Source organism: Pristiophorus japonicus, chromosome 26 (genome assembly GCF_044704955.1).
Source record: "Pristiophorus japonicus isolate sPriJap1 chromosome 26, sPriJap1.hap1, whole genome shotgun sequence".
NCBI lineage: Eukaryota > Metazoa > Chordata > Chondrichthyes > Pristiophoridae > Pristiophorus > Pristiophorus japonicus.
This window is the reverse complement of record NC_092002.1, coordinates 4767671-4793272: the sequence shown is the minus strand read 5'-3', so window position 1 is coordinate 4793272 and position 25602 is coordinate 4767671. Positions and strand designations below refer to the sequence as shown.

At 48.2% G+C, this 25602-nt stretch overlaps 1 long non-coding RNA gene across 1 annotated transcript in view; it reads right to left on the bottom strand.

Moving 5' to 3' along the window:
* LOC139239129 (uncharacterized) overlaps positions 1 to 25602 on the bottom strand; it is an 83467-nt gene that overhangs the window by 36692 nt on the left and 21173 nt on the right. The window contains exon 2 of the long non-coding RNA XR_011588606.1: positions 5332 to 5438. This is a non-coding gene — a long non-coding RNA (uncharacterized lncRNA). The remainder of the gene's footprint in view (positions 1 to 5331; positions 5439 to 25602) is intronic.

The following is a 25602-nucleotide window of genomic DNA, read 5'->3' as shown; positions in this document are numbered from 1 at the left end:
TTCAATAAAACTAGTGATCTAGCATGAGAAAGAATGGCAATGAAAATCTACTGGATTGTTTTAAAAGCCCAGCCGGTTCACTAATGGTGTTCAGGGAATAGAACTTGTCACTCCTACTCGGTCTGGGCCTCCACGTGACTCCAGTACCACTCTGCATGGTTGACTTTAATGCCCTCTGATATGGCCTACTACGCCGCTCAGTTGTAAAGACAAAAACAAAAGTCTCTACAACAGCAAGAAGGGCTTCTGCTGCCTCGGGGCTACGCGTGCTGAGAACTGAACGTGTGCTTGCCTGCTTCATCGCTCTCCCAAGAACAAATTAAAAAAAGATTGTATGGATTCTTTTTTACACAGTCTTTAATTCAGCAAAGCTGCACGAAGGTGTGTCTGAAATTTACAATCTTCCAACGCCCGATTACAATTAATTGCACACCTCACAGACTGCATCTGTCCCTCATAAATATCCCATAATATCCAATGTGTCAACACTAGCCGTGTGTTGCTCAGGAGCAATACTGAGCTGCTTTTATTTCTTCGTCCCTATACAGCTCTTTTCCTCAAATTTGATGGACGGTAGATGCAGGGAGGATGTTTCCCCGGGCTGGAGAGACTAGATCTTACATATCTTAATGTTGTAACGATCTGGAATGCTCTGCCTTGAAAGGGCGGTGGAAGCAGATTCGATAGTAACTTTCAAAAGGGAATTGGATATATACTTGTAAAGGAAACATTTACGGGGCTGTGGAGGAAAGAGCTAGTCGAGGGGGATTAATTGAATCGCTTTTTCAAAGAGCTGGCACAGGCACGATGGGCTGAAAGGCCTACTGCACTGTAAGGTTCTAATGTGGAGCCAGGCAGACCAGTAATTCTCCTCCCAGCCTCATCTTAAAACAGCGGGAGGCTGCTGACTCGGACCTCGGGCCGGTCGATCTTGCTCCCCCCCCCCCCCCGTAGCTTGTGAGATGTCTCTGGGGTCATGACTGGTGACTAGTGCCGGCTTTTTGCCGGTATTGAACCAATGAGGCCAGTGGAAGCACTATACCCCGGCAAAGTCGCAGGGCAGGGGACAATCGCAAAGGCCTCTGCCCTCTCAGGTCCCACGGCCACTATTTCGAAGAACAGGGGGAGTTCTCCCCGGTGTCCTGGGGCCAATATTAATCCCTCAATCAACATCACTAAAAACAGATGATCTAGGTCATTATCACATTGCTGTTTGTGGGAGCTTGCTGTGCGCAAATTGGCTGCCGTGACTACACTCCAAAAGTACTTCATTGGCTGTAAAGCGCTTTGGGGCTTCCTGAGGTCGTGAAAGGCACGATAGAAATGCAAGTTCTTTCTTCATACAATCCCGTCAATGTGGGCTGATGTCAAGTGGAGCCCAGACACTTTCCCATTGGAGCAGGAAAAACTATGGGGTGAACTCACCAAGCTGGTGCTCCTGGTGCTGAGCCCCATTCGACGGAAGCTCAGACACAAAGAGCCGGTTCTGGAACTCCCGCTTCTGTCCATCAAGACTCCAAGCTGAGAGCACAGTCTTTATGGTTCTTATGCATGCAGGTACAGCAGGCGGTGAAGAAGGCAAATGGTATGTTGGCCTTCATAGCGAGAGTATTTGAGTATAGGGGCAGGGAGGTCTTACTGCAGTTCTACAGGGCCTTGGTGAGGCCTCACCTGGAATATTGTGTTCAGTTTTGGTCTCCTAATCTGAGGAAGGACATTCTTGCTATTAAGGGAGTGCAACGAAGGTTCACCAGACTGATTCCCGGGATGGGAGAACTGACATATGAAGAAAGACTGGATCGACTAGGCTTATGTTCACTGGAGTTTAGAAGAATGAGGGGATCTCTTAGAAACATATAAAATTCTGACGGGATTGGACAGGTTAGATCCAGGAAGAATGTTCCCGATGTTGGGGAAGTCCAGAATCAGGGGTCACAGGATAAGGGGTAAGGACCGAGATGAGGAGAAACTTCTTCACTCAGAGAATTGTAAACCTGTGGAATTCTCTACCACAGAAAGTTGTTGAGGCCAGTTCGTTGGATATATTCAAAAGGGAGTTAAATGTGGCCCTTACGGCTAAAGGGATCAAGAGGTATGGAGAGAAAGCAGGAATGTGGTACTAAAATTGCATGATCAGCCATGATCATATTGAATGGTGGTGCAGGTTCGAAGGGCCGAATGGCCTACTCCTGCACCTATTTTCTATGTTTTGTTAATAAGGATCTTTCACTTGATGTGTGGAAGTTGGGAACAGCCCTGCTCCAAGTTTCATTTCCCTTGCCTTCCTTTGCCATAAAAAAGGAGGGCGCGTCACTGAATTCCAGCTCAGTGAACATCTCATAGCCAGTATCATCATCATAGGCAGTCCCTCGAAATCGAGGAAGACTTGCTTCCAATCTAAAAGTGAGTTCTCAGGTGACTGTACAGTCCAATACAGGAATTACAGTCTCTGTCGCAGGTGGGACAGACAGTGGTTGAGGGAAGGGGAGGGTGGGACTGGTTTGCCGCACGCTCCTTCCGCTGCCTGCGCTTGATTTCTGCACGCTCTCGGCGACGAGACTCGAAGTGCCTCGCGCCCTCCCAGATGCACTCTCTCCACTTAGGGTTGTTTTGGCCAGGGACTCCCAGGTGTCGGTGGGGATGTTGCACTTTATCAAGGAGACTTTGAGGGTGTCCTTGAAACGTTTCCTCTGCCCATCTGGGGCTCGCTTGCCGTGTAGGAGTTCCAAGTAGAGCGCTTGTTTTGGGAGTCTCGTGTCTGGGGCATGCGGACAATGTGGCCCGCCCAACGGAGCTAGTCGAGTGTGGTCAGTGCTTCGATGCTGGGGATGTTGGCCTGATCTCACAGTGAGGCAGACTGAATGGAGGCCCAGAGATACAAGGAAGTCTCTCGGTGAAGGGTACAGAGGAGATTTACGAGATATTGCCTGGACTGGAGAATTTTAGCGATGGGGAAAGATTGAATAGGCTGGAGTTGTTTTCTTTGAAACAGAGGAGGCTGAGGGGAGACCTTATTGAGGTATATAAAATGATGAGGGGCCGAAATAGAGTGGATAGGACAGACCTATTTCTCTTAGCAGAGGGATCAACAACCAGGGGGCAAAGATTTAAAGTAATTGGTAGGAGGTTTAGAGGGGATTTGAGGGGAAATTTCTTCACCCAGAGGATGGTGGGGGTCTGGAACTCACTGCCTGAAAGGGAGGTAGAGGCAGAAACCCTCACCACATTTAAAAAGTACTTGGACGTGCACCTGAAGTGCTGTAACCTACAGGGCTACGGACCTAGACCTGGAAAGTGGGATTAAGCTAGGTAGCTCTTTGTCGGCCGGCGGGGACACAATGGGCCGAATGGCCTCCTTCCATGCTGCAAGATTCTAAGGGGCAGCAATGGCTCCTGGCTGCACTGTGAGTATCACAGGGTCTCCATTATTATCCGTATAAATCACCGTTACCTTTCAATTAGATTGCTGCCCTGTAATTATTCCCAGGTATCCATCATCCATGTATAAATCATGTGAACCTCTCTGTCTTTAATCCTTTTTAGTCCTGACCTGTGACTATGTGCCTCCGGCCTCCGGCCTCCGGCCTCCCCAGCTGCCTGGTCAGGCTCAGCCAGGTGGAGTTCAGTTCAGATTCCCTGTCAGCTGTCACCTACAGAACAGTGCCCACCTGCACTCCCACCTCTGTCTGTGAGCCAAAGCCTTCATTCATGCTCCACCACCTCTACAATTGATTGACTTTTATTTGCCACTGTGAAGTGCCGTTGGACGTTGAGTATCAGCTGTGGCTCAGTGGGCAGCACACTCGCCTCTGAGTCAGAAGGTTGTGGATTCAAGTCCCACTCCAGAGACTTTGAGCACATAATCCAGGCTGACACTCTCCAGTGCAGTGCTGAGGGAGTGCCGCACTGTCAAAGGGGCAGTACTGAGGGAGTGCCGCACTGTCGGAGGAGCAGTACTGTTGGAGTGCTACACTGTTGGAGGGGCAGTACTGAGGGAGTGCTGCACTGTCGAAGGGGCAGTGCTGAGGGAGCACCGCACTGTCGAAGGCGCAGTGCTGAGGGAGTGCTGCACTGCGGAGGGGCAGTACTGAGGGAGCGCCGCACTGTCGGAGGGGCAGTACTGAGGGAGCGCCGCACTGTCGAAGGGGCAGTACTGAGGGAGGGCCTCACTGTCGGAGGGGCAGTACTGAGGGAGGGCCTCACTGTCAGAGGGGCAGTGCTGAGGGAGTGCCGCACTGTCGGAGGTGCCATCTTTCGGATGAGACGTTAAACAGAAGCCCTGTCTGCTCTCTCAGGTGGACATAAAAGATCCCATGGCCACTATTCAACGAGGGCCAATAGTTACCCTTCAACCAACATCCCTAAAACAGATTATCTGGTTGTCGTCACACTGCTGTTTGTGGGCAAATTGGCTACTTTATTACAACATTACGACAGTGAATACAGTTCAAAAATACTTAATTGGGATATCCTGATGTTGTGAAAGGCACTATAGAAATGCAAGTCAGTCTTTCGTTAACTAAATGCTCTGCCCACTGGCCTCCCCTCCCCCTTCCTTTGCCATTCACAGGCTTCAGCTAATTGACCCAAATCCTCTCATGCACAAAGTCTCGCAACCCTATCAGTACGGTCCCTGCTGATCCCCACTGATTCCCTACCTCCAGCGCACGACTTCAAGCTGCTTGTCCTTGTTTACGGGTCCCTTTCAAAGTCTGGTCCCTCTTTATCTGATCTCTTCCTGTCATAGGTTCCCAGCCCCAACCTCCCCACCGTTACAGCCCGGGAGCGCAGTCACTGTGTCTCTCCCTGAACCGCTTCTCCTCCCTCGGGAGCCTCTCAGAAATTCACTGCCACCAGGAATGCCCACCTTGAAGAAGTTCTCTTCCCTTAGACGGAATTTCCGCTTGTCTCTTTTACCTTGTTCATCTTCATTGCTTTCTGTTTCCTGTCTCGTGTTTGATGCCATCTCATTTTTGCCCATCCTCCCTTGTGTCTCTCAAATCTCTCCTGCCTTCCACCCTATCACAGACCTTCCCTTTTGTTCTTCCCTCCCCTCCCCCTTTTACTGCCTCTGCACTTCCTCAACAATCTCAAACTTTTCCAGTTAACTCTGCTTCTCTCTCCACAGATGCTGCCTGACCCGCTGAGATTTCCAGCATTTTCTGTTTTTCTAACCTATTTCTTTGACTTTGCATTCGGCTCCTCCCTTTCGCCTTTCCTGTCTCCTCTTTTCCCCTTATGAATCACAAAAAACACTCTTCCACATGACGACTGCTATACAAATGCAAGTTATTGTGGTTTCACCACTCCCAAGTCTCCATTGTTACTTACTGAGTTATGCTGATGGGTGTAGAGATAGTCGGAGATGGCACTGTAACTTGAAATGCAAACAGAATCTCCATAAAATCCTTCCAATCTATCAACAAGTGAATTGCTCCCTATAAAAAAATACCACATTTCTGAATCACACTCGGACTGGGAAAAGAGAGAGGAATTAACAGAATTAGTTTGAGTGCACAGACCCATGCACAATAAACAACCCTCATCATCTTGTGTTTTATTTAGTGCATCTCGTGTTTTATTCACTGGCGTGCAGCAGGAACTGAACAGCAACACTCATGTCTGTATTCTGAAGACAGGAAATAGCACCATCTTGTAACCTTTCTGTTGAAAGGGCAGCAAAGGAGCCAGGTCTGTTAAAGCAATTTCATTACTGAAAACAAACAATTAATTTGAGAGACAGTCCCTTCCCCCTGATTGGTTTTTGCTACTCTTTCTAACTTTAAAAAAAATTAAACAAACTGATGTTTGATTTTTCTACTTGCTGGAGAGCTGTACTCACTTATCTTTAAAAATAGTTGTTTTTTTGTCATTATAAACACTCATCATAGGCAGCCCCTCGGAATCGAGGAAGACTTGCTTCCACTCTTAACATGAGTCCTTAGGTGGCTGAACAGTCCAATATGAGAACCACAGTCCCTGACACAGGTGGGACAGACAGTGGTTGAGGGAAAGGGGAGGGTGGGACAGGTTTGCCGCACGCTCCTTCCGCTGCCTGCGCTTGGTTTCTGCACGCTCTCGGCGACGAGACTCGAGGTGCTCAGCGCCCTCCCGGATGCACTTCCTCCACTTAGGGCGGTCTTTGGCCAGGGACTCCTAGATGTCGGTGGGGATGTTGCATTTTTATCAAGGAGGGTGTCCTTGAAACGTTTCCTCTGCCCACCTGGGCTCCTGTGAGGGGCCTTGGAACATTTCACTATGTTATTGTTGTTCTATAAATGCAAGTTCTTTCTTTTACTTCCCCCAGTGTACATACGAGGCTTCCAGAACCCTTAAAACGGTGTCCATATAACAGGGGTTTTAAGTATCCATATAACAGGAGCCTTCAGAACAAGGGTGGTTGAAATAATTCACCTTGTTGCAGCAGCCACACCTTCCTTCGTGATCAAAGAACAGAGACAGTGACATAAGCAAGTCCCTGCCAAACCTGTGCAGCAGCACACACCTTAAACCCACCCAGAAACGTTCTACAGTTCTTAACACTGGAATAATAACTCTTTTGTGCTTTTATTTGTCCAAGTGCTCGGAATATCGCGTTTCAATTTGGTAATGCAATACTTCATATTATCTGTGGAAAACTGTTCAAACTTGATTACTGAACTCCTTTGATACACGAACATACGAAATTGAAGGGCAAAGACGACCAGCTGGTCCAGTAAGCCTGCCCCACACCGTGATGACTGAAACAACGTAACACTCCCCCTGCCCCCCCCCCCCACCATGTAATCTCCTGGGAGAGGAAAAATGTATGGTGTCCTGTAACAGGCTGTGCTTCCCCGGGCTAGTCACTTTATTTTCTTCTTTTAATAATTGCCTCTCTTTCCTCTCCTCTTCTGAATATAGAGGCAATAGAGAAGGCACGAGAAAAGATTCACAAGAATGATACCGGAACTGAGAGATTATAGAAACATAGAAAATAGGAGCAGTAGTAGGCCATTCGGCCCCTCGAGTCTGCACCGCCATTCAATATGATCACGGCTGATCCTCTATCTCAACACCATATTCCCGCTTTCCCCACACTCCTTGATGCCTTTTGTGTCTAGACATCCAACCATCTCCCTCTTAAATATATTCAGTGACTTGGCCTCCACAGCCCTCTGTGGTAGAGAATTCCACAGGTTCACCACCCTCTGAGTGAAAACATTTCTCCTCATCTCGGTCCTAAATTTCCTACCCCGCATCCCGAGACTGTGACCCCTTGTTCTAGACTTCCCAGCCCCTGGGAAACATCCACCCTGCATCCAGTCTGTCCAACCCCGTCAGAATTTTATACGTTTCAACGAGATCCCCTCTCATTCTTCTAAACTCTAGTGAATACAGGCCCAGTCGACCCAATCTCTCCTCATACGACAGTCCAGCCATCCAAGGAATGAGTCTGGTGAACCTTCGCTGCACGCCCTCCATAGCAAGTATATCCTATCAGAAAGGATTGAAAAGGCTGGTGAACTTCTCACGAGAGAAGAGAAAGCCGAGGGGTGACCTGATAGAGGTCTGTAAGATTATGAAAGGGTTTGATAGGATAGACGTAGTGAAGATGTTTCCACCTGTGGGGAGAGACTGGAATTAGGGGCCATAAATATAAGATAGTTGCTAATAAATCCCGTGGGGAATTCAGGAAAACATTCTTTACCCAGCGAGTGGTTAGAATATGCCACCTAAGAACTCATTTTAAGAGTGGAAGCAAGTCCTCCTCGATTCCAAGGGACTGCCTATAATGATGATGGTTGCAATATGAGAAAGAAACAAGAAAAGATAGAAAGAATGTGAAGAGAAGAGATGGGGAGGGAGGGAGGAAGGAAGGCAGGCTGGCTTACATTTATATAGTGCCTTTCATGACCACCTCAAAGCCTTTACAGCCAATGAAGTACTTTTGGAGTGTAGTCACTGTTGCTTGCTATCACACAGAGTGGTTGAGGCGAATAGTATCGATGCATTTAAGGGGAAGCTGGATAAACACATGAGGGAGAAAGGAATAGAGGGATATGGTGATGGGGTGAGATGAAGAGGGGTGGGAGGAGGCTGTTGTGGAGCATTAACACGGCACGGAGCAGTTGGGCCCAATGGCCTGTTTCTGTGCTGTAAATACAATGTAGGAATGCCTATTGCTAGGGAACAGCTCTGTCTGCCCAAATGGCATTGTGCATATCTGATCCGAGACTTGATATGTTGGAGGGAGTGGGAGATCGTGACTGAGCCAGGGGTCACTGGACTGTGATCAGGAGTGAGAACCCTGCCTGGTTTTACCCCAGTCCACAACAGGGAGAGTGGGGGGGATGAGAGGGGAGGGGACTGAGGCCAACAACTGCTCCCCTGACTGACATTGTCCAACTTAGCCAAGACTGAGAGTTGGAAGTGAACATTCCCAGCCTGTACAGCGCAGTGGGACATCAGGCAAGGGAGCCAAACACATTTTATTTTTAAAACATTCTTTTGAAGATGTCACAACGACACAACGGATGCTTGCAAAAATAGATGGAGATAGCTTCGAAGTAAGCTGCTTGTTTAATAAACATATAATTGAGGAGTCAAGAGCTTGCCGAAATTTGCTGGTCTTCCAGAGCAAGGAGATGTCCACGTCTGTGTGTTGCAGACTGGCGCAATCCAAGATCCAGGAGTACGTACTGAGGGACGCACTAAAAATTGGTGCAGTCGCCGCAAAGGCACGGTGGGGAAGAGCCACAGTTTAAGGCCCTTCCGCCACGGTAAACTCAGGGGATGGAATCAGTATAAAACTCCCCTCGGGCTGTACTTGTAAACCTTTATAGACATAGAGCACCATGATCTGAAAACACATATGCAGTGCCATGTATAATGCAAGTTCTGCAACTGTTTAGTAATGTATGTTGTAAAGAAATGTAACTGTACCCTCACCCGATCCATGTACTGTATAGTGCCACATGTAACGTCATTTGATAACTGTATTACAATGTATCCTGGATTGTACTGAATTGTACCCTGAAATGTAAAGCAAGCAAATGTATTGAACGGAACTGCCGTCAGCATCCAAATGTATTGTATGGAATTGCTGACCGCATCCAAATGTACTGAACTGTCTTCCAATGTATCGTGCAAATTTTTATATGAATAAAGTAGATATTTTGAAATTTAAAAGAACTACATGCATTAATTTTGGAGTGTAGTCACTGTTGTAATGTAGGAAACGTGGCAGCCAATTTGCGCACAGCAAGCTCCCACAAACAGCAATGTGATAATGACCAGATTATAAGAACATAAGAAATAGGAGCAGGAGTCGGCCATTCGGCCCCTCGTGCCTGCTCCGCCATTCAATAAGATCATGGCTGATCTGATCATGGAATCAGCTCCACTTCCCTGCCCGCCCCCCATAACCATTTACTCCCGTATTGATCAAAAATCTGTCTATCTCTGTCTTAAATATATTCAATGACCCAGCCTCCACAGCTCTCTGGGGCAGAGAATTCCATAGATTTACAATTTCTCCTCATCTCAGTTTTAAATGGGCGGCCCCTTATTCTAAGACTATGTCCCCTAGTTTTAGTTTCCCCTGTTTTTAGTGATGTTAGTTAAGGGATAAATATGGGCCAGGACTCCGCCCTGCTCTTCTTCGAAATAGTGTAATGGGATCTTTTATGTTCACCTGAGAGAGCAGACGGGGCCTTGGTTTAACGTCTCATCCAAAAGATGGTACATCCGACAGTGCAGCATTCCCTCAGTACTCAACATAGGCAGTCCCTCGAAATCGAGGAAGACTTGCTTCCACTCTAAAAGTGAGTTCTCAGGTGACTGTACAGTCCAATACGGGAATGACAGTCTCTGTCACAGGTGGGACAGACAGTGGTTGAGGGAAAGGGTGGGTGGGACTGGTTTGCCGCACGCTCCTTCCGCTGCCTGCGCTTGTTTTCTGCATGCTCTCGGCGACGAGACTCGAGGTGCTCAGCACCCTCCCGGATGCTCTTCCTCCACTTAGGGCGGTCTTGGGCCAGGGATACCCAGGTGTCAGTGGGAATGTTACACTTTATCAAGGAGGAAAAAATTCAGTTCGTAATCTGCCAATGAGTGAACTTTGCTTCATCCCATGAACCGAGAATAGAATAGTTCTTTTCTCACATTCCTGAATCACGCTGCATGATGAGCTATTTCTGACAACGCCTGTGAGCAAAACAACAATGATAATCACTGGTGGTAACCACACTGCCCTTCCTTAGTGTCGCTGGTGGAATTTCTTTGAAAACAAAGGCTTATGGAGAAGATGACACAGGGCTCCCTGACATTTCAGCAAGTTTATTCAGTGAGTAGCTGAGTTGCCCAGACCAGGGTGGTCCCAGGCAGCTACTGGGTCTGTGAGGCGTTAAATGGTCACAGCTGGGACCCAGGGGCTTTACTATAGGTACTGCAATTCAATGTCCGCGGATTAGGGAGACTGAAGTCTGGCATTGCGGGCCCATCAGCTAACTTTTTAAAATTACAAATGAACTTTTCTGTGCTAGGTTCCACTCTGGACACCCAAAGGCCGAGGTTGTGACTCACTGCTGCTGACCAAGTCTGTGTCGGAGAATTGAGCTAAAAGTGTTAGAACACAATATCCAAACTGTGGTTACATAGAAACATAGAAAATAGGTGCAGGAGTAGGCCATTCGGCCCTTCGAGCCTGCACCACCATTCAATAAGATCATGGCTGATCATTCACCTCGGTACCCATTTCCTGCTTTCTCTCCATACCCCTTGATCCCTTTAGCCGAAAGGGCCACATCTAACTCCCTTTTGAATATAGAATATTGGTTGTGTCTAGTCCGGTTCAAGCTTACAATTCTGGCCCTCCAGTGTCAACATAAGGCATTCTCATAACAGGTTTCTTCTTCGGCAGCCTCTCGAATCGAGGATGACTTGCTTCTACGCCAAAAAAGGGCTGAGTTCAATGATTTCACAGGTGTTTCAATGAAAGCTCTAATATTCCAGATCCAGAACTACATCCTGAAGGGTGGAAGATGCCTGTGCGTGGATTTTTTTTAATGTGGGGTGGCCGTTGCACACCAGCCACCACACGGGTTTGACAGAGCTAGGTTTTGGCAAGGATTACCCAAGACGACTGGAGACCTGCTCGGCTGCACGGACCCAGTGCACGCACATATCGCAGTGTGAGCTGGCCCGTGCTGCCCCTGGGCCCCTCGCCTCTCCTGGGCCCTGAACTCCCGCCTCTCCTGGGCCCCGATCACATCGTTCTGCATTGCTCATAACAAGTATAACATAGTTCGATGCAGATTAAAGTCTCTCTACACTGCACCAATAATCTGGCTCCACCCCAAATCAAAAGAACAGTGAAATGCCTCGATTTCAAAATTCACATCCTTATTTTCAAATGTGGTTCGGTGTCAAATTCTTTATCACATAATACTCCTGTGAAGTGCCTTGGGACGTTAAAGGCACTATATAAATATAAATTGTTGTTGTAGCTGAAAAAAAATACTTCCAACTGCTATGGCCTCTTGGAATAAGTTTTCTCTGCATCCTATTGTGCTGCAAAGTGCACTCCTAAAATAGGGAAGCGTTCCTTTTCCCATTATTGTGTTCCTAACACAGATGAGGCTGCACACAGGGAGGATAAAGTAACAGTGACCTCAGTCTTTAATAAGACACTCCAGAGTGAGGAACAGGCTTATATACAGTGCTCCCAAGGGATCCTCGGATCTCTTCGGACTTCAGGGGATGAGCTCCCTGGTGGCGGAATATGAGAGGGCATGCTTTACAGATACACAACATCACTCCCCCCCCCCCCCCCCCCCCCCACAAAGTCAAAGTGAAAACTATTTACAAGGTGAGGCGGTCGGGAGCCTTTCTTTCCCTGGTGGACTGCCTCGGTACAAATGTCTGTTCTGGTGTGTTGACTGTGCCCTCGCTGGGCTGGCGTGTTGTTGGCCCTGCAGGGCTGTTAGGTGAGCCTGGCCTCGCTGGGCCGTTGGGCGTGATGGGTTCGATTTCCTGGTCCGGAGTGGTGTCGTTGATCCTTTGGGTGTATGTTGTGGGCTCGAAAAAGGTGGTGTCTGTTGTGGGTTGTTCAGGGCAGTCTGTGAATCGCAGCCTCGTTTGGTCCAGGTGCTTTCTGCAAATTTGTCCATTGTCTAGTTTGACTACAAACACCCTACTCCCTTCTTTAGCTATCACCGTGCCCGCGATCCACTTGGGACCATGTCCATAGTTTAGCACATACACAGGGTCATTCAGATCAATTTCCTGTGACACAGTGGCGCGACCATCGTTTACATTTTGTTGCTGCCGCCTGCTCTCTACCTGATCATGCAGGTTGGGGTGAACCAGCGAGAGTCTGGTTTTAAGTGTCTTTTTCATGAGTAGCTCAGCCTGTGAGCGAGTGGGGTCTCGTGCGGTAGCTGAGCAGTACTCGGGACAGGCGGGTTTGGAGTGAGCCTTCTGTGACTTGTTTAAGACTCTGTTTGATGGTTTGTACTGCCCGCTCTGCCTGCTCATTGGAGGCTGGTTTAAATGGGGCTGAGGTGACATGTTTAACCCAATTGCAGGTCATGAATTCTTTAAATTTGGCACTGGTGAAACATGGCCCGTTGTCACTGACCAGTATGTCAGGCAGACCGTGGGTGGCAAACATGGCCCTCAGGCTTTCAATGGCGGTGGCAGTGCTTCCCAACATTATTTCACATTCAATCCATTTTGAAAAAGCATCCACCACCACCAGGAACATTTTACCGAGAAACGGGCCCGCATAGTCGACATGGATCCTTGACCATGGTCTGGAGGGCCAGGACCACAAACTTAGTGGTGCCTCTCTGGGCGCATTGCTCAACTGAACACATACGCTGCATTGCCGTACACAGGACTCTAAGTCAATGTCGATACCAAGCCACCACACGTGGGATCTGGCTATCACTTTCATCATTACTATATGTGCTGTGGAGATCCGAGATCAACGTCTCCCTGCCCTTTTTTGGTAGCACTATGCGGTTACCCCACAACAGGCAGTCTGCCTGAATGGACAGCTCATCCTTTCGCCGCTGGAATGGCTTGATTGGCTCTTGCAATTCAATGGGGATGCTGGCCCAACTCCCATGCAGTACACAGTTTTTTACTAGGGACAGCAGAGGATCTTGGCTGGTCCAAGTCCTAATCTGGCGGGCCGTGACAGGTGATTTATCATTTTCAAACGCTTCCAGGATCATCAACAAGTCTGTGGGCTGCGTCACCATCAACAAGTTTGCGGGCTGCGCCATTTCCACCCCCGTGGTGGGCAATGGTAGCCGACTGCGAGCATCCGCACAGTTCTCGGTGCCTGGCCTGTGGCGGATGGTATAGTTATACGCTGATAACGCGAGTGCCTAACTTTGTATGCAGGCTGAGGCATTAGTATTTATCCCCTTGTTTTCAGCGAACAGGGATGTGAGGGGCTTGTGATCGATTTCCAGCTCAAATTTGAGGCCAAACAGGTACTGATGCATTTTCTTTACCCCAAACACACACGCTAATGCCTCTTTCTCAATCAGGCTGTAGGCCCTCTCGGCCTTAGACAAGCTCCTGGAAGCATAGGTGACAGGTAGTAACTTCCCCGCAATGTTAGCTTGTTGTAATACACACCCGACTCCGTACGATGACGTGTCACACGCTAGCACAAGTCTTTTACACGAGTTATACAATACAAGTAGCTTGTTGGAGCATAAAATGTTTCTGGCTTTCTCAAAAGCAATTACTTGGTGTTTTCCCCATACCCAGTTCTCACCTTTGCGCAGTAACAATGTAGGGGTCTAAAAGGGTGCTTAACCCCAGTAGGAAGTTACCAAAATAGTTGAGGAGTCCCAGGAATGACTGCAGCTCCGTGATATTCTGTGGCCTGGGCGCATTCCTGATAGCCTCTGTCTTGGCGTCTGTGGGCCGAATGCCGTCCGTCGCTATCTTTCTCCCCAAAAACTCCACTTCTGTTGCCATGAAGACGCATTTCGACCTCTTCAGAATCAGCCCTATGCAATCCAGTCGCTGGAGGACCTCCTCCAGGTTTTGTAGGTGCTCGGTGGTGTCCCGACCTGTGACCAATATGTCGTCCTGAAAGACCACCGTGTGTGGTACCGACTTGAGTAGGCTCTCCATGTTTCTCTGGAAGATCACTGCAGCCGACCGAATTCCAAACGGGCATCTGTTATAGATGAACAGTCCCTTGTGCGTGTTGATGCAGGTGAGGTCCTTGGAAGACTCCTCCAGCTCCTGCGTCATGTAGGCCAAAGTCAGGTCGAGCTTGGTGAACGTCTTGCCTCCTGCCAACGTCGCAAATAGGTCATCTGCCTTAGGTAGCGGGTATTGGTCCTGTAGCGAGAAACGATTAATAGTTACTTTATCATCGCCGCAAATCCTGACCGTGCCATCACTTTTGAGTACTGGAACAATCGGGCTGGCCCACTTGCTGAATTCCGCTGGGGAGATGATGCCCTCATGTTGCAGCCTGTCCAGCTCGATTTCCACTCTCTCCCTCATCATGTGAGGTACCGCTCGCGCCTTGTGGTGAATGGGTCGTGCTTCTGGGACCGTCCCGGAAAAATTTCCAATGCCTGGCTCAAAAAGGGAAGGAAATTTGTTAAGAACCTGGGTACATGAGGCCTCATCGACATGTGAGAGCGCTTGGATGTCATCCCAGTTCCAGCGGATTTTGTCCAGCCAGCTCCTTCCAAGCAGTGTGGGGCCATCACCCGGGACAATCCAGAGTGGCAGTTCATGCACCGTGCCCTCGTAGGTGACCTTGACCATGGCGCTGCCCAGGACAGTGATAAGCTCTTTGGTGTACGTTCTCAGTTTCGTGTGGATGGGGCTATGGGCTGGTCTGAATGTCTTGTTGCACCACAGTCTCTCAAACATCTTTTTACTCATGATGGATTGGCTAGCGCCAGTGTCCAGTTCCATGGTTACAGGTAAGCCATTCAACTTTACGTTTAGCATTATAGGTGGACATTTCGTTGAAAATGTGTGCACCCCGTGTACTTCAGCATCTGCCTTCTCTCTCTGAGGCTCAAAATTGCTTTGATCCACTATGGATCGATCTTCCTCTGCCATGTGGTGGTTAGCAGGTTTTGCAGAGTTTGCAGCTCGTTTGGAAGCTCGTTGGAGGTGCCCCATTGTTCCACAGCTCTTGCAAACATACCCTTTGAAGCAGCACGAATAGGCTGAATGGAAGCCTCTACAATGCCAACAAGGTGTGAATTGCCTTGCATTCATCCTTTGTTGGGGACTCTGAGTCATCTGGGTCACCTGAGGCCTGCTGGCAGTTGCAGACTCATGCGTTCTGCCCTGTACATTTCTGCTCGCAAACACAGTTCCAGTTAATTTATGAACATTGCTAGCACTTGTGTGCTGAGAGATTTGTTTGGTGTTATCAACGCCTGTGCTATCGCAATGGCCTTACTGAGGGTCGGTGTCTCTACAGTCAAAAGTTTTCGTAGGATGGTCTCGTGGCCAATGCCCAGTACAAAAAAGTCTCTGAGCATTTGCTCCAGATAGCCATCAAACTCACATTGTCCTGCAAGTCGTCTTAGCTTGGCGACGTAGCTCGCCACTTCCTGACCTTCAGATCGCTGGCACGTGTAGAACCAATACCTTGTCATCAGCACGCTCTCCTTCGGGTTAAGATGCTCCCGAACCAGTGTACACAGCTCCTCATACGACTTATCTGTGGGTTTCACCGGAGCCAGAAGATTCTTCATGAGGCTGTAGGTCGGTGCCCCGCAGACTGTGAAGAGGACGGCTCTCCTTTTTGCAGCGCTTCCTTCTCTGTCCAGCTCATTGGCTACAAAGTACTGGTCTAGCCGTTCGACATCGGCTTCCCAGTCCTTACCCTCCGAGAACTTCTCCAGGATGCCCACAGTTTGTTGCATCTTTGCATTGGATTCGTATTCTCGTCACCAGTTATTGTGTTCCTCACACAGGAAGGTTAAAGTAACAGTGACCTCAGTCTTTAATAAGACACTCCAGAATGAGGAACAGGCCTTCGCGACCAGCTTATATACAGTGCTCCCAAGGAATGCTGGGATCCCTTGGGACTTCAGGGGATGAGCTCCCTGGTGGTGGAACATGAGAGTGCATGCTTTACAGATGCACAACACCCATCATTAACATTCAATGTCAAGTGCTTTGGGACATCCTGAGGTCGTGTAAAGTGCTATATAAATGCAAGCCTTTCTTTCTTCAATAGGGCTTAGTTCCCTTAGTTCCACACTGGGCAAGTGTGGGAGCTGTTGCTTTATTTCAAATAATGCTGTACTTTAAGGAGTATATTACTCTTTAACGTAATGAATCAATGGGTGGGCGGGGAGCAGGGGAGGGGGTCCACGACTGAACAATCACAGTGGAGACTCTGGATGGAGTGAGCTTGCATGACTGAATGGCTTTTCCCAGACACTTCAGTGCAGTGCTGAGGAAGCGCTGCACAGTTGCAGGCGCAGTGTTGAGGGAGTGCTGCACTGTCCGAGGGGCGGTACTGAAGGAGCACTGCACTGTCGGAGGAGCATTACTGAGGGAGCACCACACTGTTGGAGGGGCAGTGCTGAGGGAGTGCCGCATTGTCGGAGGGGCAGTAGTGAGGGAGCGCCGCACTGTCGGAGGGGCTGTACTGAGGGAGCGCCGCACTGTAGGAGGGGCAGTACTGAGGGAGCGCCGCACTGTCGGAGGGGCAGTGCTGAGGGAGTGCTGCACTGTTGGAGGGGCCATCTTGTGGATGAGACATTAAACCGAGGCCCCGTCTGTCCTCTCAGGTGAATGTAAAAGATCCCATGGCACTATTTCGAAGAAGAGCAGGGGAGTTATCCCCGGTGTCCTGGGGCCAATATTTATCCCTCAATCTACATCACTAAAACAGATGATCTGGTCATTATCACGTTGCTGTTTGTGGGAGCTTGCTGTGCACAAATTGGCTGCCACGTTTCCAGTGACTACACTTCAAGAAGTACTTCACTGGCTGTACAGCGCTTTGCGACGTCCGGTGGTCGTGAAAATACCAAACTTTCCCATTACTTAAGAAATAGTCAAAAGTTACATGGAATGTGCCTGAATGTTTCAGATCAGCAGGAAGCTTTATTTATATTACAAATACCTCAGAAAGCATCCGGAATTCAGATATTCTTTTGGCGGAGGAACAGTACAGCAGCTGGCAGAATCTAAAAATGAGTTATCGGTAGGGGGGGGGGGGGGCGGGGGGGAACATTAGTTTCACTGGCATGGCTAGGCCTATGGTTCCGATCTCACCATGGGATCGGCAAATTGGTTACTAGAGATGAGAGGTTAAATTGAGACCTACTTGAAGAACACATATAAGATTATGAGGGGGCTTGACAAGGTGGACGCAGAGAGAATGTTTCCACCGATAGGGGAGACTAGAACTAGGTGACATAATCTTAGAATAAGGGGCCACCCATTTAAAACTGAGATGAGGAGGAATTTCTTCTCTCAGAGGGTTGTAAATCTGTGGAATTCGCTGCCTCAGAGAGCTGTGGAAGCTGGGACAGTGAATAAATTTAAGACAGAAATAGACAGTTTCTTAACCGATAAGGGATTAAGGGGTTATGGGGAGCGGGCAGGGAAATGGACCTGAGTCCATGATCGTATCAGCCATGATCGTATTAAATGGCGGAGCAGGCTCGAGGGGCCATATGGCCTACTCCTGCTCCTATTTCTTATGTTCTAACAGCTTTTTTCTTAGTGTCATGGCCAAAGTTCCTCCCACATCCAACAACATAACATAAGAACATAACAACCCGCTTAAAAAAAACAGGTTAAATGTTTGTTTGCCTCATTGCTGTTTGTGTGACATTGCTGGTGAAAAATGGCTACATAACCTTCACTGCATGCGATGGTGAGCTGTTTTGCTACATTTCAATGACATGATATAAACAAGTATCTAGGCAGTTAATCAACCTAATATTTTCCACTCCAAATGTATCTTTATATGTTACGTAATGAAAACTGTTTATTTTTAAATGAATGTAACTTTTAATTTGCTCCTTCTTTTGAAAAATAATTGCATCACTGAGTTTCACCTTCACCCGAGATTAGCGCAGAGCTAAACAATTCTTCCAATTTGTTTCCGGGATGTGGGTGATGCTGGTAAAGCGACATTTATATGGGCCAATTCGTGCTGCCCTGAGAAGGTGCTGCTGGGCCATTGTAATGCTGGTTGTACAGCTGAGTGCTGGGTCACCTCATTGGCATATTGGGAACCAACCAAATCGTGTCACATGCAGGCCGGACCAAGTAGGGGCAAGCAGGTTCCCTTCACTGAAGAGCATTGATGAACCAGTTTTTACAACAATCTGGCAGCTTTCATGGCCATTTTCCTGGTGCCAGCCCACAAGTTACCAGATTTATTGAGTTCAATTGCACAATTATTCTGGAAGTGTCAGCTGTGGCTCAGTGGGCCTCGGTATCATGAAGGTTGTGGGTTCAAGCCCCACTCTGCAGACTTGAGCACAAAAATTTGGGCTGACGCAACCAGTGCAGGGCTGAGGGAGCTGCACTGTCAGTTGAGATGTTAAACCGAGGCCCTGTCTGTTCTCTCAGGTGGATGTAAAAAATCTCATGGCACTATTTTGAAGACGAGCAGGGGTGTTCTCCCAGGTGTCCTGGTAATATTTATCCCTGAATCAACATCACTAAAACCAATTATTTGGTCATCATCACATTGCTGTTTGTGGGAGCCTGCTGTGTGCAAATTGGCTGCCGCATTTCCTGCATTATGACAGTAACTACACTCCAAAAGTACTTCATTGGCTGTAAAGTGCTTTGAGATCGTGAATGGTGCTATATAAATGTAAGTCTTTCTTTTCAATTATGTAATGGAGAGAGCAGGGCAGTGAGTTTAGCTTTTGATTGCTCTAGTATAAAGCTGGCACAGACAGAGATGGGCTGAATGGCCTCCTTCTGTGCTGTAAACTTCTGCACATCTTTGCTTCACTTGTGAAAAAAAATTGCAAACTTAATAAAAAAATAAAATCCATATTATTTATGAGCCAACGTTAGATGCAAAATCATAGAGGGCAGCGAGTGGACAAAGTGTTCTGGTAAGTTGTTCAATGTCAAAGTGCCTGGCATGGATAGTAAAACCATCCCAAATATGAAGTCATCATTTAAATTGCAGTCTGAAGTCAGTTACACATGTAGAATATCTTAGGTCGAACATTTAAGAGATTGAGCCAACTTTTGCCAGAATTCCTCACTGTTTTAGTGTGCAGTACTGCTCTCTCCCCCCCACCCCCCGGACTGGCAATTTAACAACAGCCGGATGTAATTCAGTTAAAAAGTGCTCATTGAGTGGAGAATCCTCAGCTGTCTTACAGGAGGCCGTTGGAACTTGCTTCAGCAACTCAGGAATCTGCTCATCGCTTTCTGGCGCCGTGCTAACGGAAGGCCCCACCCTGCTCTCCCAGCGTCTAGTACTCTAACATTGAGCCACAGACCACAAGCATTGAGTAAACAGTAAATGAACTTCATGCCGGGAAGGGGAAAGAAAAATAAACTACAAACATTCGCAAAATATTTTTCATCTCCAGAATAATTCCGTTTCTGCAAGTGAAGGGGGAAAGTTTGCTGAATATGTGAATACAGACCCTCACATGCCACATACAAGTGGCAGTTTCTTGCTAAATTACAGAAGTTGAAAACAAAAAGGGGAATAGTGAAAACAGGAAATGCCTTTTAAAATTTGTTTTTGAAGGTCAAGTTCCTTTTACCCGCTGTAATGCATGACATGCGAGCCAGCAGTGCAGTTTTGCTAACACAGTGGCTGGCTCCTGTTTACACAATCTCCAGATTTCAGTCATAGGTTTTGCTGACACATGACTTGGTTGCTTTGGGTTATTCAAGATCTCAGAGGGGACGGTGCGGTGAGGCAGCCTGGGGTCAGAACAATTGGAAGACCCAGTCCAAGGAGGAGGGCAGCTCCTCTTTAACAATCACAGCACCGTCATCATAGGCAGTCCCTTGGAGTTGAGGAAGACTTGCTTCCACTCTTAAAATGAGTCCTTAGGTGGCTGAACAGTCCAGTACGAGAGCCACAGTCCCTCTCACAAAGGGACAGATAGTCGTTGAGGGAAGGGGTGGGTGGGACTGGTTTGCCGCACGCTCGGTTTCTGCAGGCTCTCGGCGATGAGACTGGAGGTGCTCAGCGCCCTCCCGGATGCACATCCTCCACTTAGGGTGGTCTTTGGCCAGGTGTCGGTGGGGATGTTGCACTTTATCAGGGAGGCTTTGAGGATGTCCTTGTAACGTTTCCTCTGCCCACCTTTGGCTCATTTGCTGTGAAGGAGTTCCGAGTAGAGTGCTTGATTTGGGAATCTCGTGTCTGGCATGTCCAGCGGAGCTGATCGAGTGTGGTCAGTGCTTCAATGCTGGGGATGTTGGCCTGGTCGAGGATGCTAATGTTGGTGGTTAAAGGGGAGCTGCCCTCCTCCTTGGGTGGGACTGGGCCTTCCAATTGTTCTGACCCCAGGTTGCCTCACCGCTCTATCCCCTCCGAGATCTTGAGTAACCCAAAGCAACAATCATAGCACCATTAAAACGTGCATTCACACTATCCTATCCTCCCAGGAAGAGGCATCCTGACATGCAATGCCAAGGGTGTGGTCACTTTCATTCTGTAGTTATTGAAGTCTACTTTTCCAATGTTCCCTTTCCCCACCCATAGAATCTTACAGCACAGAAAGAGGCCATTCGGCCCATTGTGCCTGTGCTTTTTCAAGTATACATCGAATTCCCTTTTGAAAGTTGCTGATGAATCTACTTTCACCACCTTTTCGGGCAGTGCGTTCCAGATCACAGCAACTCACTACGTATAAAATGTCTCCTCAACTCCCCAATGATTCTGGTTACCGACCCTCTTGCCAGTGGAAACAGTATTCTATCATAGTATTGATAATGCAGCAGTTGACCAGACTTGACTATTTCAGCGCACTCCTGGCTGGCCTCCCATCGTCTACCCTACTCAAATCTGAGGTTACCGAAAACTCGGCTGCCCGTGTCCTATCTCGCTGAACCAAGTCCCGCTCATCCATTACCCCTGTGCTCGCTGACCTACATTGGCTCCCGGTTAAGCAATGCCTCGATTTCAAAATTCTCATCCTTGTTTTCAAATCCCTTAATGTCCCTTCCTGTCCCTATCTCTGTAATCTCCTCCAGCCTCACAACCCCCTCGCCCTCCCTCCCCACCGCAAAATCTCTGCGCTCCTCTTATTCTGGCCGCTCGAGCATCCGTGACTTTAATCGCTCAATCATCGGTGGCTATGCCTTCAGCTGCCTGGACCCTAAGCTCTGGAACTCCCTCCCTAAACCTCTCCGCCTCTCTACCTCTCTTTCCTCCTTTAAGACGCTCCTTAAAACCTACCTATTTGACCAAGTCTGCCCTTATTTCTCCTTCTGTGGTTCAGTGTCAAATTTTGTCTTAAATCCCCCCTTGCAAAGCATCTTGGGATGTTTTTCTACATTAAAGACGCTACATAAATGTAAGTTGTTGTTACAAAGCAATCTGCACTGAATATTGTACAATTGCTGCTTGAGGTGTTAGCCAGTCAGGAGACAGGTATCCAAGCAACTCAGGTAGTCATTATATCATTATCTCTCTTTGGGGTGTGACAGTAACACATTCGTGTCTAAACTCGATGAAATATTCAAGTGAAACAATAATTGCAGTTTAAAGTTACATTAACTTCTTTTCCAAAACTCAGTATTTTAGAACAGATTGTTTTCACAGTAAAAGGTTATTTAATGTATTGTGTTGCGGCACACGGTTAGTGGCTGGAATTCCTTTATTGTATTTATTTTTATTGGCATTTTCTGTACTCCCCCCCCACCCCCCCACCTCCTGAAGGGAGTGGTTCTCTCTGAACCAGCAACACTCATGTAACTCAGTTTTGGTCTCCTAATCTGAGGAAGGACATTCTTGCTATTGAGGTAGTGCAGCGAAGGTTCACCAGACTGATTCCCGGGATGACAGGACTAACATATGAAGAAAGACTGGATCGACTGGGTTTGTATTCAATGGAATTTAGAAGAATGAGAGGGGATCTCATAGAAACATATAAAATTCTGATGGGATTGGACAGGTTAGATGCAGGAAGAATGTTCCCGATGTTGGGGAAGTCCAGAACCAGGGGTCACAGTCTAAGGACAAGGGGTAAGCCATTTAGGACCGAGATGAGGAGAAACTTCTTCACTCAGAGAGTTGTGGGAATGTGGAATTCTCTGACACAGAAAGTTGTTGGGGTCAGTTCCTTAGATATATTCAAAATGGAGTTAGATGTGGCTCTCATGGCTAAAGGGATCAAGGGGTATGGAGAGAAAGTAGGAATGGGATACTGAAATGCATGATCAGCCATGATCATAATGAATGATGGGGCAGGCTCGAAGTGCCGAATGGCCTACTCCTGCACCTATTTTCTATGTTTCTACGTTTCCTGAGAGGCAATCCTTCATGTGAGCCTGGACAGTTCAACTGGAGGGATCATCACACCTAAGTCTAATTTTGTCCTCACATAATATACACCCAAAGATCATTGAAGCATAGGAACATTCTACACGAGGGGTGATCCAAAACTTGGCTGACCTGTGTCCTAACTCGCACCAAGTCCCACTCACCCATCACCCCCTGTGCTCGCTGGCCTCCATTGGCTCCCGGTTAAGCCATGCTTCGATTTCAAAATTCTCATCCTTGTTTTCAAATCCCTCCATGGCCTCGCCCCTCCCTATCTCTGTAATCTCCTCCAGCCCCACAACCCCTGAGATGTCTGCACTCCTCTAATTCTGCCCTCTTGAGCATCCCCGATTATAATCGCTCAACCATCGGTGGCCGTGCCTTCTGTTGCTTGGGCCCCAAGCTCTGGAACTCCCTGCCTAAGCCTCTCCGCCTCTCTCTCCTCCTTCAAGACGCTCCTTAAAACCGATCTCTTTGACCAAGCTTTTGGTCACCTGCCCTAATTTCTCCTTATGCGGCTCAGTGTTAAATTTTTTGTCTATAATAATACTTTTGTGAAGCGCCTTGGGACGTTTCACTACGTTAAAGGCGCTATATAAATACAGGTTGTTGTTGAACAGGAGGAGGCCATTCAGCCCCTTCAGTCTGTTCTGTCAGTCAATTAGATCGTACCTCATCTCCATTCTTCTGCCTTTACTCCATATCCCTTGATACCCTTACCTCACAAAATTGACCCAGCATCTACAGCCTTTTGCAAGCAGAAGAGGGGTGGGGGAGAAGGGGAAATGGAAGGGTTTTAGATTACCACTACCTTTTGTGAGAAAAAGTGCTTTCTGATTTTACTCCTGAATGACCTAGCTCTAACTTTAAGATTGCCCCTTATTCTGGATTCCCCGCCAGATTAAATAGTTTCTCTGTATCTACCCTATATAATGATTTTATCACTTTAAACACCTTGTTAGTTAACCTCTCAACCTTCTAAACTTTTTTTATTCATGATATGTGGACGTCGCTGGCAAGGCCGGCATTTATTGCCCATCCCTAATTGCCCCTTGAGAAGGAGGTGGTGAGCCACCTTCTTGAACCGCTGCAGTCCGTATGGTGAAGATGCTCCCACAGTGCTGTTAGGGAGGGAGTTCCAGGATTTTGGTCCAGCGCCGATGAAGGAATGGCCGATATATTTCCAAGTCAGGATGGTGTGTGACTTGGAGGGGAACTTTGAGGTGGTGGTGCTCCCATCCCATCCTTCTAGGCGGTAGAGGTCGCGGGTTTGGGAGGTGCTGCCGAAGAAGCCTTGGCGAGTTGCTGCAGTGCATCTTGTAGATGGTACACACTGCAGCCACGGTGCGCTGGTGATGGAGGGAGTGAATGTTGAAGGTGGTGAATGGGGTGCCAATCAAGCAGGTTGCTTTGTCCTGCATGGTGTCGAGCTTCTTGTGTGTTGTTGGAGCTGCACTCATCCAGGCAAGTGGAGCGTATTCCATCACACTCCTGACTTATGCCTTGTAGATGGTGGAAAGGCAAAAGCAAAATACTGCGATGCTGGAATCTGAAATAAAAACGGAGAATGCTAGAAATCTCAGTGTGTCAGGCATCTGTGGAGAGAAAAACAAAGGTAACGGTTTGGGTCGACGACGGGCCAATGGGCCGAATTGAAATGCTAATGATAGAAGTTAGAAAAAGGTGAATGGCAGAGTAATGACCAGCTGCCATTAGAGATAAAGAGAAAAAAAAGAAGAAAAAAAACATAAGATGAGAGGGGGGGTGGGGGGGAGGGGGGGTGGTGGAGGAGGGGGGGTGGAGGTGGAAGGGAGCCAAAGATGGCCAGAGGTTATGCGCTGAAATTGTTGAACTCGATGTTTAGTCCAGAAGCCTGTAAAGTGCCTAAATGAAAGATGAGGTGCTGTTCCTTGAGCTTGCGTTGAGCTTCGTTGGAACAGTGTGGGAGTTGGAGGACAGAAAGGTCAGAGTGGGAGTGCAGCAGGAAATTAAAGTGACAGGCGACTGGAAGCTCAGGGTCACACTTACGGACTGAACGGAGGCGCTCTGCAATGCGGTCACCCAATCTACGCTTGGTTTCCCCAATGTAGAGGAGACCACATTGTGAGCAGCGAATACAGTATACTAAGTTGAAAGACGTGAAAAGGCTTTGGGGAGTCAGGAAGTGAGTCACTCGCTGCAGAATACCCAGCCTCTGACCAACTGTTGTAGCCACAGTCGTTATGTGGATGGTCCAACAATCTCCCAAGATTTGATCAACAGCATTGGTCACAGCACAAATCGCTGTAGAACACCCGTTCCCAACTTTTTCAGTTCTGCGCGGAGGGGTTTCCTGTAAGGGCTGCTCCTGCACACTCTCCACTTTGTCATCCTCGTCTGCCGTCCGGACACACCATGGCGCACCATCTTGCCGTCCGGAGGAGTGCACTCTAGGCGGGAGTCCGCCCACTATTTATTGGGGACTTGGCCTGGAGGGTGGTGCACAGAGCAGTCCCGTGCAATAAATTTTTAAGTCGGTTCACGGGCTCCCGGGCCGCCTGCAATTTCTGTGGTCTGAAAGAGTCCGTGTTCCACGTTTTTATGGAATGTATGAGGTTGCAGCCCTATTCCATTATTTAAAAGAGCTGCTCCTCAAATTCTGGTTGCACTTCAGTCCCACACTCCTGATCTTTGGGCACCCTGTGCGGAGGGGAGCGGGCAGGTCCGAGGGCCTCCTCGTAGGACTGCTCCTGGGCACGGCCAAGGATGCTATCAGCCGGTCCAGGCAGCGGGTTGTCGAGGGGGTCGTTCAGCCCGACTGCCTGCCTCTCTTCCACGGTTACATCCGAGCCAGGGTCTCCCTGGAGATGGAGCACGTGGTGTCCACCGGTATGCTCGTGGCCTTCCGCAAGAGATGGGTGCCGGAGGGACTGGAGTGCATCATCACCCCTGGCAACCAAATTTTAATTTGATTTTATATGTTTTAAAGTTTAATTTGTTTTATTGCTGGGTTTTAGTGTCCCCCTCCCATTTTAGCCAGGGGGCACTTGTATAATGTGTGGTTTTAGTGCCCCCCCCCAAAAAAAAGGGCACTTGTAAACTGTTTGGAGTGTTCCCCCCCCACCCCC